A 20,095-nucleotide genomic window follows, 5' to 3' on the forward strand; every position below is an offset into this window, starting at 1 on the left:
TAGCAAACATAGTGTCTGCTTTGTGCCAGGCACTGTTCTAAGTATTCTAAAAACATTAGCTCATTTAATCCTAATAATGCCAATGAGATAGATTACTATTCTTATCTATTTTCATTTTATAGAGGAAGTCACTGAGGCAAAAAGTTACTTGGCCAAGGTTACATTATCAGTCAGTATCCAGTCAGGAAAAGAAAACCACTTTGGGTATTTCAGAGGTAATATCACCTCTGTTGTTGAGGGAATCCTTATAGAAAGGCTGGAGGAGCAAAAAGAAGGAAGGTATAATCCAAAGGGAACTGCAAGCAGAGCCAGTATACTAGCACTGAAGGAACAAAAGAGGAAGTAATATTATCCAAAACCCACAAATACTGTGCTTCAGAAGCTTTCGGAACTTAACTATGGAATTATTAGAACTATTACTGCTACCTGCTTTGCAAGAAGCCAGCAGCCTTCAGCAGCCCCCCTACCCCCACTCCTGGAGCAAGAGTAGAGGAGCACAGTGTGTCCTGAGGCCACTGGAGCTCAAAGAAAGGAAAAATGCCTTCCATCCTCTTCTTGTTTTTCAATCTCCCATTAGCAGGATGGAACTGGAGACCACCTGGCAAGTGAATCTGGGAAATGATTTTTAGGACTCCAGTACCTTTACGATACAGAGAGGGCAGAAGGAGCTGGGACACAGTGGACATAACTAGCATAGTTGAACAACTGGCAATTGGCAGAGCTTCAATCTCAGGTAGTCTGGCTCCTGAGCCCATGCTCTCAACTGCTATACCAGGCTATAACACTGTGATCTACTATAATAAGAGTATTTCATATGTCTTAAAATTAATGTCTGCTCATAAATATAGTTGGCAGCAAAAAAAATTGTAGGAATTGTATTTATAAAATATTCAACAAATATTTAGCAAGATCCTATTTTATGCCAGGCACTATTCTGAAAATACAATGATGGGGAGGAGAAAAAGAGAAAAGAGGGAAGAGAGCTCCTTTCTCCCTGTTTCAGACTGAACAAAATTCCCTGGGAAGGATTCCAACTGGGTTGGCTTGAATCATATGCCCACACACTGAACTAAGCATTTTAGCTGAGGCATGGTTATTGGGGAAATAACCTGGTGGAAATGCCCACTATAATCCTGAGACAAGGATTTGAGTGCAGGTAGTTTATCTGAAGGATTCAGGAAACACCAGTAAGAGGAAAGTAAGACAAAGAAGGGAAGGCAATAAATAAAGGGTACCTTATCGAGCCAGCAACCACATTGATAATGACTGGAGCATAATCCCATGGGAAAACTGTGGGAAATGGTATGAAACACATAACCCAAAGTTACCCACCTGAAGGGCAAGAGGGCTGGGGTATCTATATAATAAATCCCATCCGTCATTTGGTGAGGGCTGCTGAGATGGGAAGTCAATAATTCTCAGGCATTTGTAAATTGCCCTGACTACACAGGGACAGGGCTGCCTCCCATGCTTGGGAGAAAAGAGAAGCAGGTACTGGCAGCTGGAAATCTGCCTGAGAACAGTTAAGAGGTAAAAGCCAGAGAGGTATAGGCAGGAGTCTACAAGGCCTACTCTTAATTTTTCCATCAGATACAAATTTTCTTTGCACATAGTTGTTATGACTTCAAAAGAAATAATGCCTGTGAAAGAGTTTTATAATGTAGGAAGTATAATACCAAAAATTATTTAGAAGTTTCCTTTTTTTTTTTAAGATTTTTATTTATTTATTTGAGAGATTGAGACAGAGAGAGCAACAGCACGAGCAAGGAGGAGAGGGAGAAGCGGGTTCCCCGCTGAGCAGAGAGCCCGATGTGGGGCTCAATCCCAGGACCCTGGGATCATGACCTCAGCCAAAGGCAGACACTTAACCTGGGATCATGGCCTGAGCCAAAGGCAGACGTTTAACCAACTGAGCCACCCAGGTGCCCCTAGAAGTTTCTTGAAGACAGGGAATGAGTATTGTGTTTTACATCTCTCACAGGACCTAGCACACTGCTATATAAATATATGTCATAGGCTTAAATATTTACTGAGAGTGAATTTGTCAATTTAATTAATACCTGACCATATTATTTTGTAGGTTTATGAAGGTAGAATTATTTTTAAACTGTCACTATGATCAAAAAGTCAAGTTTTCATCTGTCTCAAGAATTCTAAGTAGCATGGTCTTGTTCTATTCCTTCTTCTATCATTCTTAAATCTAGACCATTGTAGATAACCTATTAATTGCCTACCCAATAGCCATTTTCTTTTCTTCTTCCTTTAAAAAATATCTTGATTACAAATAGTATTGATATTGCTGGTTCAAACCAATCATGAGAATACTACTCTGATTAGCACGAGGAAAAGGCAAGAAAATCATAGATGCCAACCCTGACATTGTTGAACTACTTAAGTGATGCCAATAGCAATCTTCCTTCAGCCTTCTTACTACATCAGAAAAATAAACTCCTATTAATACTGTTAAACAGGTAATCTGTTACACGTAGCTGGTGATTCATAACTTTTTAAATAGCATTTTTTTTCCTTTTGCATAGCAACCCCAAGACAAGTCATTTTATTTCTGGAGTAAATTATTTAAGATAGTAACTCATCAGAAAACCCAGAAGAGCAGTAAGTATTTGGCTACATTAGTTTTAATCCTTCTGGATTCCCCTTTAAGGAAAGGTCATGGTATTCCTCACAGCTCTCTACCTGTGCTCTGTTCTTCAATATTCACTTTGATATTTTAAAACTTACATCTAAAGAAGCTCAGGAGGGCTATATCACTGAGAAAGTTGCAGTGACGTGATGGCCTTTCAGACATGAGTTAATGCAGCATAACCATTTATGCATGATCTCCTCTCACATAGCCACTTCGCTTGCTCAGCTATATTTAAAAAAACACATTCTCTGTTCTCCCTTCAGAATATATTCTGAATCTCTCTACTTATTTCCAGCTCTACTATCATCACACAAGTTCACAAGTTCAAGTTCAAGCACAGTAATTTCCTACCTAGAATACAGCAATAGACTCTGAATTGGTCTCCCCAGTTCCCAGAACTCTTGGCCTTAACAATCCATCCTCCAAGGAATGGTAAGAATGATCTTCTCAAAACATAGATCAATCACTTCCCAGCATAAAACCTTTCAATGGCCGACCATTTACATAAAACAAAAGCTAACACTTTATCATTGCACACATGATGCAATGCATGATTGGCCCTCTTCCTATCTCTTTAACTTCATCCACTACCACTCTCCCTCTCCCTCACTATGCTATAGCTATATAGATAATCTTCCAGTTCCTCAGACACATCAAAATATTTTTTGCCTCAAGGCCCTTGCACAAGCTATTCCTTCTGTCTAGAATGTCCTGACCTTCTCATCATGGCTGGTTTAAGCTTAAATATAAAGTCACTGCCTGGGAGCCTGGGTGGCTCAGTCGGTTAAGCATCTGCCTACGGCTCAGGTCATGGTCCTGAGACCCTGGGATTGAGTCCTGCATCGGGCTCCCTGCTCATTGGGGAGTCTGCTTCTCCCTCTGCCTTCTCCCTCTGCCCCTACCCACCCCGCTTGTGCTCATTCTCTTTCTCTCTCTCTCACAAAAATAACATCTTTAAAAAAAAATGTCACTGCCCAACTTTCTCTCATAACTTATGAGAGTAATCATTACCTGTAATAATATATCTATTTGTTTGCTTTTTAGTTTAGTATATATGTTGTCAACTAGATCCCAAGAGGGCAGAGACCTGGTTCTTTTCTCCTCCTTTAACAGAGCATTTGATACGTAAGTGCTTGTAAACTTGAATTAAATGAATGAATCAATTAATTATTAGCAGTAATTTTACTTGAAAGCAATTAGTTCTTGAGTAAATTACTCTTTTTAATGCATTAGGATGGCAAAAAGTGAGGGAAATATCTAAGATATTCCCTCCTGCTAGCAAAATGAGTGCCAGGGAAAGACACCAACCATGAGCTAAACTCAGAATTGCTGGCTTTAAGTGATAAGTAAACCTGAGGACCAGGTTAGCCATGAGAACAAATGCCCCAAGCAGTAGTTTACCAAACAAGTAAGGGAAAGTGAACTGGGGACAATATAAAGTTGGACCCTTTAAAGAAACTATAACGGTACCATGTTCATAGCACACTTTGTCCTTCGGCAGAAATACATGAAAATCCTCACTTCGGAAAATATCCCAAATTAATCTTAACAGAAAAATCACAGATTGATCAAATAAATATAACTACAAATCAAAGATGATTAAGCACATAAAGAAGAAAGCCACCACTGAACATCCAAGGAATTCAGCTATTACAATCATTAGATTCAAGGAACTCTTTAGTAAGGAAAAGGGTAAAATTATAAAGAGAAGGAAGCAACAGGTATCTATCAGGAATGATAAGAAAGATCTGAAAAATAACGAAATGGATCTTCCAAACATAAAGAACACAACTGTTGGAACCTTAATGAATGGGCTAAACAGATTAGATAGAGCTGAAAACAAAATTAACAAACTGGAAGATATTACTGAAATTACCTAGAATGATGCACAGAAGAATGAGATGAAAAATGTAAATTATGAAACTGAGAAAGTTTGAAAATAGAATGGTGTCCATCAATATTCCAACATTATTAGTCCTAAGGGAAAAAAAAAGAGTAGAGAAAAGCAAGGAATGCTATTATTTTAATTTAGTGGCTGAATTTTTAAATAATAAATTACATGAACTCAAAATTAGGAAGTATAAGGTAACTCAAGAGTTTAATAAAAAGATACTGCATAATATCAAAGATAAATGATTTTGAAAGAAGCAAGAGAGGAAAGACAGCTTACCTACAGAGGAAAACAGACTGAGAGAAGTTCTCAATAATAACAATGGAAATCAGAAGACAGTGAAATAACACCTGTCAAGAGCTGAGAGAATGACTATCATCCAAGAACTGTGCACAACCACAGCAAAACTGTGGGCAAATTAAAATATTTTCAAGATAAGGGCAAATAAAAATATTTTAAGATTAAGGAAAATCATGAGATCAGCAGACTAGCTCTAAAGGGACTTCCAAAGTATGTACTATAAGGAGAAAGCATATAATCCCAAAGGCACAGTATGAATACAAGAAAGTATAATGAGCATTAAAAAAAAAGAAAAAAGTAAACAGAGTTGCCAGTATGAGAAAAGGAAGATAAGTAAGAAGAAAATAACCAGTCAGAAGCACAGAGAGAAATAAGGGAAAATGTAAAATACAGAAAAGAGCATGAGAGATAAATGTGACAAAGTGAAAAAGTCTAACATTCATATAATTCTAGTCTCAGAAGGTGAAGACAGAAAATTGAGGAAACGTATATTTGAAGATGTATAGGTAAGAATTTACACAACTGATAAAAGACACCCATAGGTTTTAAAAAAAAGAGAATGAACTTCAACCTAAGTGTCCCACCTTACACGCTTACAGAAAAATGAATTCATTTTGGGTAATAGAATTAAATATAAAATGTAAAACTATAAAACTTTTAGAAAAAAAAATACACAGGAGAAAATCTTTGGGATCTAGAGCTAAGTGTTCTTAGAGTTAACACCAAAAGCACAATCAATTAAAGGATAACCCGATAAACTGAACCTCATCAAAACTAAAAAATTTGCTCGGTGGAAAACATTAAGACAGGATGAAAGGCAAGTTACACACTGGGAAAAAATATTTGCAAACCACCTATCTGACAAAGGACTAATAACTATAATACATAAAGAACTCTTAAACCCCAACAATTTTTTTTTAATCCAGTTAGAAAATGAACAAAAGAGATGAACAGGAACTCATCAAAGCAGGTATACAGATGGTGTATAAGCAGATGAAGAGATGTTCAACATGATTAGCCATTAGGGAAATGCAAATTAAAACCCTAATGACAGATCACTACACACCTATCAGAGTGGCTAATATAAAAACTGTGACAACACCCAATGCTAATAAGAATACAGAGAAGCTGGATCACTCATACATTGCTGGTGACAGTGTAAAATGGTATAGCCACTCTGAAAAACAGCTGCAGTTCTTACAAACCTAATTATGAAACTACATAGAGCCTATTACACACCTGGGAATTTAGCCCAGAAAAATGACTTGTGTTCACAAAAAACCTATATACATGAACGTTTATAGCAGCTTTATTCATAATAGCCCCAAACTATAAACAACCCAGAAGTCCCACATCTGGTGAATGGTTAAATAAACTGTTCTACATCCATACCATAGTACTCAGCAAAAAAGGGGAACAAATTATTGATATATGCAACAACCTGAATGAATCTTCAGAGTATTGTGTTGAATGAAGAAAAACAATTCCAAGTGTCACATACTGTATACTTCCATGTATTTTTGTATATTTTGTTTTGAAAAGACAAAATTATAGAAATGGAGAACAGTTTAACGGTTGCCAGGGGTCAAGGAGGGTGTGGCTATAATGGACAAGATGAGAGATCCCTGTGGTGATGGTGATGGAAACATTCTGAATCTGACTTTATCAATGTCAATTCCCAGTGGCAAGACTGTGCTACAGTTTGCAAGAGGAAACTGGGTAAAGGGTACACAGAATCTCTCTGTGATATATTTCACAATTTTATCACACTCTAAAATTATCTCAAGACAAGTTCATTTTAAAAACTATAATAAGCTAATGGAGAGGGAAATGGAATGATAAAAAATATTTAATTGGTTAAAAAAGGCAAGAAAGAAGAATGGTAGCATAGAACAGATGGAACAAACGTAAAACAAATGATAAGATGGTAGTTTTAAATTCAGAAACATTTAGGAAATATACTAAATGGTTCGGTTAAAACACAAAGATTGTCAGACTGATTAGAAAGCAAAACCCAATCATATGCTGCTTAAACAAGATACACCATAAGTATGGCACATAAAAAGTGGAAAAGGATGGGAAAAGATTATCATAAAAACATTAACCAAAGAAATCTAGTATAGCTACTCAAATGTCAAAAGTCAAATTCGTGTCAATATTACTAGAAATAAAAAGACCATTTCATAAGAATCAACATGTCAAGAGATTATAAAGATCCTACATATTAAAAGATAAGAAACAGCATGGCCAGGGCACGTTGGTGGCTCAGTCCATTAAGCATCTGCTTCGCTCAGGTCAGGATCCCCAGATCCTGGGATCAGTCCCACATGGGCCTCCCTACTCAGTGGGGATACTGCTTCTTTCTCTCCCTACTTGTACTTTCTCTCTCTGTAAAATAAGTAAGTAAAATCTTAAAAAAAAAAAAAAAAAAAAAAAACAGCATGGCCAATCAACTTGAAAATTTATATGAAATGGACAAATATTTTGAAAAACGCCATCTTGCAGCCATCAAAAAAATGAAATCTTGCCATTTGCAACGACCTGGATGGAACTAGAGGGTGTTATGCTAAGTGAAGTCAGTCAGCCAGAGAAGGATAATTATCATATGATCTCACTGATATGTAGAGTCTGAGAGGCGGGGTGGAGGATCATGGGGGAAGAAAGGAGGGAATGGGGCATGGTGGGGGGAGACTAACCATAAGAGACTATTGGTCTCTGGAAACAAACTGGGGGTTGCTGGAGTGGAAGGGGGTGGAAGGGATGGTGGCTGGGTGATGGACATTGATGGACACTGAGGAGGGTGAGTGCTGTGTCTTGTATGGGACTGATGGGTCACAGACCAGTGCCCCTGAAGCAAAAAAAAAAAAAAGAAGAAGAAGAAGAAAAGGAAAATCAACAGAATTGAAAACAAAAATAAAACAAAAACTAATAACAACAAAATAGTAAGCTTTATTAATTTTTATTCTTGTATTTTACTCATTTCCTTGTTTGATATTTCTTCTGCATTCTTATTCCTTCTGTGTTAAATTTTACTCAGTACAACTTTGAGTAACATTCTCAAAGAGATCTTTTGTATGGGTAGTAAAATCCTCAGTGTAGGTTGTTAATAAATTTGGCAATTTCTGTCCTTTCCAAAAAAAAAAAAACACATCTTAACAAAACTGACAGGTGAAGAAATAGAATATCTGAATGTTTATCTATTAATAACCTTAGTCTGTTTTTAAACTTCCCATGAAGAAAACTCCAAGCACATATTGTTTCACCAGTAAAGTCTATCAAGCATTTAGGAAGTTCACAAATTCTTCCAAAGAATACAGAAATAGGAAACATTTTTGAACTTGTGAAGTAAGCAAAACCTTGACAGCTAGGGTTTCCCAGTTAATTTGAATTTCAGATAAACAATGAATGATGTTTTAGTGTAAAATATTGCACAGGATACACACATACTGAAAAATTATTGTTTATTTGAAATTCAAATTTAACTGAATGTCCCATATTTTATTTGCTAAATGGGGCAACTGTATTGGTAATAATACCCGATAAGGGCTTTCCAAGAAAAGTAAATTACAGGTCAGTATCTCATGAATATACAGGCAGTAATCCTAAACAAAATACTGATAAATTAAATCCAGCAACACAGAAAAAAGACAATGTCATGATCAATTTGGCATTCTTCCACAAAAGCAAGATTAGTTTAACATTGAAAAAAATAGTAAAACTAGAAACAAATGTAGCACATAATGTATAAAGTAAAAAGTTAAATATTGTTTAAAAATCCAAATTGATTTGTAGATTTAATGCAATGGCAATGTAATTCCCAGCAGGGTTTCACTGTGGAGTCCTAGCACTGTTTACTTGGTTCCCTCAAATTTCTAAGCGAATGGTTTCAGAGATAAGATGATCCCAGAGTAGAGCTTGAAGGATGAATAGAGTGGATAATGTAAGAGAAAGGGATGGCAACTGCCAAAGAAGGAAACAGTAGGTGACAAGCACAGATGCTTTAAACAGTATGGTTTGTTCTGGGTGGCTGGCTAACATAGGAATGTAGAATGTAATGTGAGAAGTGGTATCAAAGACGCTACAGACAGGCAGGGGCCAATTTATAAAGGGTTCAGACTTTATCCAATAGGTCATGGGAAATAAGGGGGGGTGGAGAAAGAAGGGAAGAAGAGTTTTATGCATGGGAAGTAATGGAAGGCAAATAAGTGGATATAGTAAGTGTACATATGCTACCCTTTTAAGGAGCTAGACTATTAAGGAAATCAGAGCTTAGATAAATATCTAGAGGGCCTCCTAGAATTAAGGGAGGGTATTGTCTTGTACGAGGTGTTTGTTTTAACATGGGAGAAACTTGCAGCCTGTAGAAAGAGAGTGAAGATATAGGAGGGAGAGAAAGATAATTAATGGAACAAAAAACCTGGGGACACAAGAGGTAATAAAATAAACAAAACAAAATAAAACAAATAAGACTTTGTGAGATTTGTGAGAATGCAGATTGTTTTGTTGGTAGGCACAAGACAACTAGGGAATTTCTAACAATATCAATTTTCTTTGTTCAATAGCAGGTTGGTCTTTGGGTTAAAACAAGATGACAGATGGTGGGACGGGAGGTCAGCAAAAAGTACTGACAAATCAATATTAGCTAGGGATGGGTAGAAGAAGGACCTGCAATGAAGCACTCTGCAGGAAGCACTTTGCAGTCAACTAAGATTAGATAGAAATAAGGTTGATTTTTGCCCAGCAGGTGAGAAGGGAGGTTTTCAAGGGAATTGAAGATAATGAAAGTGGCTAAATGACAGAACATAGGGTAAGAATAGGAAAAAAGCCCGAAGAATGTTACTTTGTCATTATGTCCATATTCCAAAGTCACTGTTGCTAGGTATAGGAGTTAACACTTTCTCTAGTTGTTCTGAATTGTGTATTTTACATACTAATGGCAAAAACATATTATTTTGTCTTTTTCCTTATCAGAACAGTATCAATTTGCCCTCATTTTTTTAAAATAGGAAAAGAGGCCTTTTTATGGACCAAATATGTTATCTAAGTTAAAGATAACATAGGATTAAAATAAATGTAGCAAGAAGTATTGGTGTTACAAGCAGAAATTCACAGAAGCACACAAGTAGTCCCCACACACACCCATCAGGGGCTTTTCTTTCTTTTTTTAAAGATTTTATTTATTTATTTGACAGAGAGAGAGCATGTGCACAAGCAGGGAGAGTGGAAGAGGGAGAAGCAGACTCCCCGCTGAGCAGGGAACCCAACGCAGGGCTTGATTCCAGGACCCCTGGATCATGACCTAAGCCAAAGGCAGACACTTAACCAACTGACCCACCCAGGTGCCCCAAAGGGCTTTTCTGTATAAACACAAAATATACCCCATCACTAGGCATGACTTATAAAATCCAATTATATGCTCTGCGGCAAAACTTCAAAAACTTCCTGCAAAGTTAGGGAAGCAGTCCATATGAGATCATCCTCACTCTGACACCAATTTCATAGTTCAAAGGTTCCCAGGATCACCCTTAGATTTGATAATTTACTCGAAGGACTCAGAGAACTCACTGAAAGCTGTTATACTCACAGTTATGGTTAAAGCAAAAGCATACAGATAAAATCAGCCAAGGGAATTGGTGCACAGGGCAGGGTCCAGGAAAGTTCCATACATGGAGCTTCCAAGTTGTCCTGTCCTTGTCGAGTTGTGGACAGTGTTACTTTACCAGAAATTATGTGCAACAATACACAGGAAACACTGCCAACCAGGGAAGCTTATCTGAGCCTTGGTTTCCAGAGTTTTTATTGGGGCTCCACTATGCAGGTGTGTGGTTGGCTGCCCTTGTAGCAGATTTAGCATCCAGCCCCTCTGTCGGTAGAGATGATTCCATGTGGCCCAAAGCCCCCATCATAAATCACATTGTTAGACTGTCCAGTGTGGCCCAAAGCCTCCAAGTAAACAAAGCCACTCTTCTTGGAGATCACCTCCTAGAACATGAGGGCAAAGACCAGACCTCTCTTTGGGTAAGGTTAATTCTTTACTGTGCATTCCTAAAGCGTCAAAATAGTCAATTCTGATTGCATTCTTAATAAAAAGTAGACATTAATAACCTGTTTTCTGACTCCCTGCTACCTGACTCTTATATTTATTGCTTTTTTGTGTGATTTTTACTTCACAGTATGATCACTTCAGTAAGTTTTTCAAATTCATGTTGGGATGCAGAGTTATAAATTTCATTTATGATAACAATTTGCTGGTAAATTTTCATCTTCCAAAGGAAAATTGTCTATTTGATTTCACAGTTTTCTCACTGTATTTTTGAGTGGATGTTGTACATATGACTTTCATAATCCTCATATTTGAATGAACTGCATTTTCCTGGACTATAACCAGGAGTAGAAAGGCAGGCCAGGGTAGCTTTACAGAATTCATCTCTCATGGGTTCTCTCCTGTTGCTATAGCAAAAGACTATTTCTTTAAAATATGGCAACTCCATGAAACCACACTTACTCTGCTTCTCATTGCCTAACCTAGTTCTGAAGACATTCTACACAGGGTCCTGGACTTCCTGATTTATTCACAGGCCACAGGGAGCTACAACTTGCCTTCAAAGATAGTATTGGTTTTAGAAAGTTACTTTACCCGTGCTTTCTAAGATCTGCTATCTCTGATTAGTCACTTTCTATCCTTCTCTCTCTCCCTCATCAGTGTTTGGACTCTATTCAATCTCAGTTCTTTCTCAAAATGTTCTCTTGATTTCCTTTATGGGCTTCCAGCCCAGTGCTTCTGGTCTCAGTTGCCTATTGTAGCACTTACATGTGATTTTGGAGTCTGGGGAGTTTTCTTAGTCAGCTATTTGTTGAAAGTTCAGTTTCTTTGAATTTATTTCCTTTCTCCCTTTTGCTCTGGATTGATCAAGGGAGAATGAATGAAAAAGTTTAGGACTAAGCAGACCCTGTGTTCTTACAGAATACTAATATGTTTAATTTTTCTCCCATGTTTTCAAGAGATAAGAAATTCTCTGAAAGTACTATGATTATTGGCTTCAGATAACGAACAAAAATGTTGTAGTTGTCAGTAGCCAAATTAGAACTGATTATTTAGATGTTCACATCTGCTGTGACATTAAGATTATGTACAGAAATAATGTAACAAAGTAGTTTTAATGAAAAAACATTTGGGGCATACAATGTAGAAAAATTTTTTAATGGAAGAAGCTCAGAGGGAAGCAGTACTTTATTCTGATACACTAAAAAGAGATTTTTTAGTGAACTATTCCTCCTGAACCCACGCAACTAAAAGATTGTACAGGAACATCTGAGAGGATCTTATTGGATTATGGATGAGGGGATGTCCCAAGAATGCTTTTTTGATCCTGGGGATTTAAAGCTACGTTTTCTTTTTGATGGTTAATACCATTCCATCTTGGTAATCAGCCACAAATAGTTTTGTAGCAGAGCAAGCGCCAGCATTACCTGGAACTACATTGCTTTTTGTATGTTTCACACTCTGATAAGAAAATCACAGTGGAAGAAGTAGAGATATGCTGACCAAAATGTTACACTCTGGACAATATCAGAATGTGAATGTTATTTTAACATAAACAGTACTAGTAATAACCAGGCAATTTAACAAAGGAGGTGAAAGGAAAAACCAAGCATATGACAGTCACTTGGATCTAGGGCTGGAGTCCGACATGTATTAACCCTACTGAAACACTCCCACTCTGTGACAGGACCCCAAGAAACATAGCCCAAAAGTGGGGATATGGACTGGAATCATTTGGTTGGCTCAGAAATCCTCAAGCATTGATTCAGGACTATTGGCACCCTTCCCTTATAATGGACTTGAGAGGAGGAAATGAAACTCTTCGCTGGAGGAACCTAACAATATCCAATGCTTCAAATTATTTCTATCATTATTTTTTTTAATGACATCAACAGCAAACAATCAAAGATAATAGGATGCAAGAAGAATCGAGTACGAGCCAACACCAGTAGAAACAACAGACAAAAGATAAACAATCTAAAAACCACTCTGCTTGCTGTGGTCATGGAAGAAAAAGTCAAGCTTATAAATTTTGTCAAGAAACTAGAAACTACAGAAAGTGACACATCTTAACCAAAGACAAATTATAAAATAAAACGAATAACTAAAAGTATAAAAATTATGGATGAATCTTACAGCAGATTTGGCATACCTAAAGAGTATGAATAACTGGAGGTAGGCTAAAAGAAACAATCCCCAATGAGGGAAGGAAAAATAAAATAAAAAATATTGACGATAGAGCAAGAGACATAAAGGATATAGTGGGGATGGCCTAATAAATACCAGAGTTCCAGAAATGGAATGAAAGCAGAAATTATATGTGAAGAGATAGTGGCTGAGAATGTCTGAGAATTGATTAAAAATATTAACTATAATTTGAGAAGCCCAATGAAGTACAACAGGATTTTTAAAAATAAAAGGCATATTACTGAAGTAAAACCATAGAAAATCAAAGAGAAAAACTTAAAACAAGCTGGGGGGCGGTGTTGGGGAGGACATGACCCTCAAAAGAACCTCACACTTTCTGGAAAGAAGGCAAAGTAAAGATTAATATTGGACTTTAAAAAGTAAGGATATATGTTGTACATTTTAGGATCAGAAGAATAGAAAAAGAGTTTATAACATCCAAACTAATTTCAAGGAAACGGAACTATTTTAAAATATTCCAAAAGAAAGCAAAAAAGGAAAATAAAACAAACACAGAGTAGGCACAACAAATAGAAAACACAAAAGATGATGGATAGCAGGTTTAAACCCAAGTATATTAGTAATTCATAACTATAAATAGACTAAATGCCCTAGTTAAGACACAGAGATTATTAGACTAGATTTTTTAAAAATGCAAAAACCATGTGCTCTAGAGACACATTTAAGTTATCAGGATAAAGGAAGGGTAAGAGTAAAAAAGATGGAAAGATTTGGTTGATCTTTGAACAACATGGGTTTGAACTTCACAGGTCCAATTATATGGGGATTTTTTTTACAGTACAGTGTTGTAAATGTATTTTCTCTTCCTTATAATTTTCTTAATAACATTTTTTCTTTACCTTACTCTTTTGTAAGAATACCGTATATAGTACATATAACATACAAAATATGAATTAATCGGCTGTTTATGTTATTGATAAGGCTTCTGGTCAACAGTAGGCTACTGGTAAAGTTTTGGGGGAGTCAAAATTATATCTGGCTTTTTGACTGCATGGGGGTATGGTACCCCTAAAGCCCACATTATTCAAGGGTCAGCTGTGTATTATGCAAACACTAAGTAAAAGGCAAGTGGTGTAACTATATTAATACCAGCCAGACAAAATGGAATTTAAGGCTAAAACCATTAGAGATAAAGGAGGTCATTTCAGAATGCTGAAATACTCAGTTCCAGGTCCATGTAACAATTCTAAATTTGTATTAACTAAATAACATATGTAAAGCAAAAACTGACAGAATGAAAAGGAGAAATAAACAAATTTATAAACTGTGTAGGATATTTTAACTTACTAATTTACAGAACAGACAAAAAGTCTGTAAGGATACATAAAAATGAATAGCACAATTAATAGGACTCAACAGACATAAATAGAATACTAACCTAATAGGAGAATATGAATTGTTTTTAAACACAAAATATTTTAAAAAATCAACTGTGTTAAGGGAGCCTGGGTGGCTCAGTTGGTTAAGCACTCGACTCAGGTCATGGTCTCAGGGTCATGAGATCAAGCCCCATATCCGCCTCCATGCTCAGCAGGGAGTCTGCTTGAGATTCTCTCTCCCTCTGCCCCTTTCCCAGCTCACACATAAATAAATAAATACATCTTTAAAAAAAATCAAACATGTTCTTGGTTCAAAAGCAAACCTCAATTAATTTTGAAGAATTTAAATCATATATTTCTGCACCAACAATGCAAATGTGTTAGAAATCAATAAAGGTAACAGATCATCCGCATCTATTTGAAAATTAAGAAATATACACCTACATAATTATGCATCAAAAATAATCCTGAGGGAATTTAGATAATATTTTGAGCTCAATGATAATAAGAGTAACACAAATTAAGACTTGAGGGGTCCAGGCAAAACAATATCCATAGGGAAATATATAGCTTCAAATACATGTATTTGTAAAGAAGTTAGTAAAACAACAGCAAAATAAAAAAGAAGGAAATAATAAAGAAAAGAAATAGAAAAAATATAATAGAAACTATGAATAAAACTAAAATTTGTCCTTTAAAAGGTCTAATGAAATTGATAAAATACTCTGGTGAGATCTGGTCCAAAAAAGAGAGAAGGTACAAATAATTGAAATCAAGAATGAAAGGAGAAACAGCAGTACAAATCTGGCATACACTAAAAACTTAAGAGGATATTATGAGCAAGTAAACAGTATAAACAAATCTTGTGTACATTAAAAACATAAGAGGATATTATAAGCAAGTAAACAGTATAAGAAACAAAAATATCTGTCGTAAACACGATTATATAGTGGTGAAACCTAAAGAAGTCTTTCTTTTGAGACTGGGAACAGGACAGTAAGCCTGATAACACCACTTCTTTGCCAATATTGGTCTGGAGTCCTAGCCATGTAGTAGAGTAAGAAAGAAAAGTAAATAAATTAGGAATGAAGGAACAAAACTCAATATTTACAAATGATGTGATTGGGTGCCTTGACAATCCAAATGAATATAGAAATAAATTACTGTGAGTAGGAAATTTTATGAATAGAAGTTTGCTGAATTTAAACATTACTTTGGGAAAAAATCAGCTTAATTTCTACATCTATTGGCAACAAAGAAATGAAATATTAAAAAGATGTTATTTATAATAGTAGAAATATCAAGTACATATGAATAAGTCTAATAAAAGATAGGCAAACTGCAAAATGACAAAATTCTGTTAAGAAACATTACAGAAGCCGAGATGCCCTGCAACAGATGACTGGATTAAGAAGTTGTGGTCCATATATACAATGGAATATTACTCAGCAATCAGAAAGAATGAGTTCTCAACATTTGCTACAACATGGACGGCACTGGAGGAGATAATGCTTAGTGAAATAAGTCAAGCAGAGAAAGACAACTATCATATGATTTCTCTCATCTATGGAACATAAGAACTAGAATGATCAGTAGGGGAAGAAAGGGATAAAGAAAGGGGGGGTAATCAGAAGGGGGAATGAAACATGAGAGACTATGGACTATGAGAAACAAACTGAGGGCTACAGAGGGGAGGGGGGTGGGGGAATGGGATAGACCGGTGATGGGTAGTAAGGAGGGCACATATTGCATGGTGCACTGGGTGTTATACACAACTAATGAATCATCGAGCCTTTCATCGAAAACCGGGGATGTACTGTATGGTGACTAACATAATATAATAAAAAATCATTATTAAAAAAAAAAAAAAGAAAAAGAAACATTACAGAAGATGTGAATGAATTGAAAAATGTATCATGCTCATGGATTAGAAGGCTCAGTATTGTAAAGATGTCTATTCTCTCCTACGTTATGTATGGATTCAATGCAATGTCAAACAAAAATCCCGAAAGGTTCTATTGTGGTTGTATTGTTTGGGTTGTTTTTTTTTTTCTGGACTTGGGTAGCAGTTATATACATGTTTGTTTTTCCATAACTACTGAAGTTGGACATTTATGTTTTATGTACTTTTTGTATGCTTTATTTTAAACTAGGTAAAAGAAAGCATGATGTAAAACAGTATAATAAAATAGAATTATTCATACACAGAGATGTATATACTGACATACACAATGTTTTTCTAACAGGAAATCCAAGAAATTAACATTCATTGCTTTTAGGGGCAGGGATTTGAGAAGATGAGAGGAAACAGGCTTTTTTCATACTGAACCTTTTGTATTATTTGAATTTCCTAATCAGGTTGATGTTAGGATTATGGATCAATTTGTAAATTTTTATAAATTAAATAAAATTATTTAATTACTTATTTTAAAGTAAAACCAGAAAAATTCAATCTGGTTAAAAGCTCCAGGAGGAAGGAACTCAGGGAAAAATACTTTTTAAAGAATCATAGTATAACCATTTCAGAAAGTAAGTATTTTAATGATATCGACAACCGTCCTATAACTTACGTTTCATAACTCTGTATTTCCATATTGTCTACTCTGAGGTGGCACTACCATGAAGCTAACGGACTTAAGCTTCAGAGTCCCTCACTTGGACAAGCCCTTTTAAACACTTCTGCCTAATTTTGTATTTATAATTTTAAATACTTTTTCTTAAAGAAGACTCCTCAAATTATATAAGTTCGAAGCTCCCCAAAGCCTAATTCCAACATCGGCTGCGAATTATACTTAAAGGAAGGAATTCTTACCCGCCATGAATATGAAGATTTGTAGAAATAATGAACTTTGGCTGTTATGAAAATCTGTCTGAACAGATTCACTGAAGATAACTTTAAATCAGGCACTGAGAATTTACAGTTCACCTATGCCAGGAATGCCTTCTCCTTGCCAGAGGTGAGTCATTGCCTCTTGTGCACTAGATCTGTACTTTTTCTCTAATTTTACTGAGGCGTGTATTTTAGTCTGTTTGGCTGCTATAACAAACACCATAGACTGGGTGGCTTATAAACAACAGAAATTTATTTCTCACAGTTCTATACACTGGGAAGTTCAAGACCAAGGCGCTGGCAGGTTTGCATCGGGTGAGTCTGCTTTCTAGTTCATCAATTGCTGTCTTCTCACTTGTGCCCTCACACGGAAAAAGGAGCAAAAGAGCTCTCCGTCTCAGGAGCCTCTTTTATGAAGGCACTAATCCCATTCAGGAGGGCTCCACCTCATGACCTAATCACCTCCCAAAGATGCTGCCTCCGAATACCATCACACTGGGGATTAGGTTTCAACATATGAATTTTGGGAGGACACGTTCAGTCTTTGGCAGCTTATATAGTGTGCCTGTTAAGCTACTCTACCACTAGACAATGAGCTCCCAAATGGCTAGGACCCTGTCTCAATTTTTTCATACCCCAGGACCTAGAAAAGATCCTAGTACGCAATAAATGTTTAATTGGATCTTTTTAAAATACTGTATGGTGTATAAAGGAAGCCTAGCCACAATTCTTCACTTTAGTAAAATTCGTATGAAACCGATACATTGCTAAGCCATACACATATACAGGAAGTAATTTGGTCATATTTTGCGTAAGATAGATTATAAACTTTTAAGACCAAGGACCAAACAATATCATGAATCATTTTAAAAACAAATAAATGTACAAAAAATATGGAAATCCAGCATCCTAACACTACATTTGTTTCAGATTTTTTTTAATAAATAAAAACTTAAAACATAACAGACTCCACCTTTAAAACATTCCCTGATACTATCCCTTGGCCTCCCTCCTGAAAGATGAACCCCACCCTGAAGTTGGGAGTGTATCCATCCTGTCCATTTGGTTCTCATTTTTAACCACTTCAGAAAATATATGCACAAACAATAGATATTAGTATTTCTATGTTTAATAGATTAAGCCAGCATCATCTCATACAAATACATATTTAAACATTTAAATGTCCTCGTAGCCACATTTAAAACAAACAAAAAAACAGGTAAATTTTATTTTAATGTTACATTTCATTTAAACCAGTATGCTCAAAATATTATCATTTCAACATGTAATCAACATAGAAATTATTAATAAGCTATTCAATATACTTTTCTTTAAAATTCTGGTACTAAGTCTTTGAAATCCTGCTAGTTCATACTTAGAGACAGCACATCTCAACTTGGATTCTAAATTTAGATTTCACAAAATTTAAGTTGAAAAAATATATATTCATATATTCAAGTTGTTCCAAACACGCGTAAAGGTTTTCCAATAACTGAAATCCGTTTTTAAAATTTAGTTAAAATTAACAATTTGGTTTTTCAGTAGACATAACCACATTTCAATAGGCACATATGGCTATCAGACACCCTACTGGAGAGTGCAGCTTAAAAAAGTAACACAAAATACTTACCATTCAGCCTCTTTCTTTCCACCCAATTTCTGTAATATTTTAATGTTTCTTTTTTTCCTTTGCCATATCCTAGAACGGAAAAGCACGGATGGGATGGATGGCTTTGAATTTCACCGCAGATGACATTTCCGTTTTTTAAAAAATCATCTATCACTGAATTCACTCAGCAAGTCTAAATGAACTTTCAAAAGAACCTGCCTCGTATTTTTGTTTAAACAATGGGATTGCTAAACAGGATACATCTGATAAAAACAGTGACGCGCTACAACTAGCAAAGGTGCAGCTTTCGTATCAGCCGCTCCCATTCTTCTACCCCTCCCTCCACAAGCACGCGCCCACAGGCACGCACGCACACGCAAAGGCGCACACATACACGTACAAACACGCGCGCACACACGCGCGCCCTCTGCACGCACAAGCACTCAGGCGCTGGCAGGCACCCAAGGAAATGTAGTTTCTTTCTCGCTTCTCATTCGGTAGAAAGAACGCCAGCAAGTTTCTGAGAAACACTCACGCTAACTTGGTATTGGTGGGTGTTCCACGTCCCCTTTTATAGAATACTGGACTCCGCCCTTCTCCAGGTCCAATAGAGGAGAAATTGTGAAGGTTGGTGGTGGAGGCGGAAAGAAGCCCTGTTATAACCAGTCAGGAGCTCCACCTCAGAAAGCGGCCAACTTTGTGCACCCAAGAATGAAACCTGATCTTTGCAGGAACGTGCAAGGATTTTAAAACGGCTTTAAGCTGAGGCACTGGGGAAGAGGCCCTGTCACGGTCGAGGTCGGGATGGGTGTTTTTGCCTAAACAGGGCCCGTAAACAAACTGGTGAGTCAATGAATGAAACTGTTATTATCCATCCACCTTGTTAGCAGGACCGGCAGGACCTCCAGGGCCCGAAGAGCGACAGCTTCCCTGAGCTGTCCTTGGTTTGGATTTCCCACAAAATCATGGCCACACCAAAAATTCTTTTTCCACAGATAAGAAAACGGCCGCGAAACTTTTTTACCCCCACACCTTCACTCCCTTCCCCTCCCTAGTCCCCACCCACCCCACCCCCACCCCCGCATTTTGTGCTTCGCCTCAGGAGCTGAGTGACCTCTTCGTCTGGAATGCCAACTCTGCAAAATTCCGGTAGCCAAACACCAACTTACGAAGCGAGAAAACATCACAACCCCCAACCACACGCCCCTGTTTTCCCCGTGCCTTAAAAAAAAAAAAAAAAAAAAAAAAAAG

The sequence above is a fragment of the Ursus maritimus genome, unplaced genomic scaffold (assembly GCF_017311325.1).
Source record: "Ursus maritimus isolate PB19 unplaced genomic scaffold, ASM1731132v1 scaffold_11, whole genome shotgun sequence".
Classification (NCBI taxonomy): domain Eukaryota; kingdom Metazoa; phylum Chordata; class Mammalia; order Carnivora; family Ursidae; genus Ursus; species Ursus maritimus.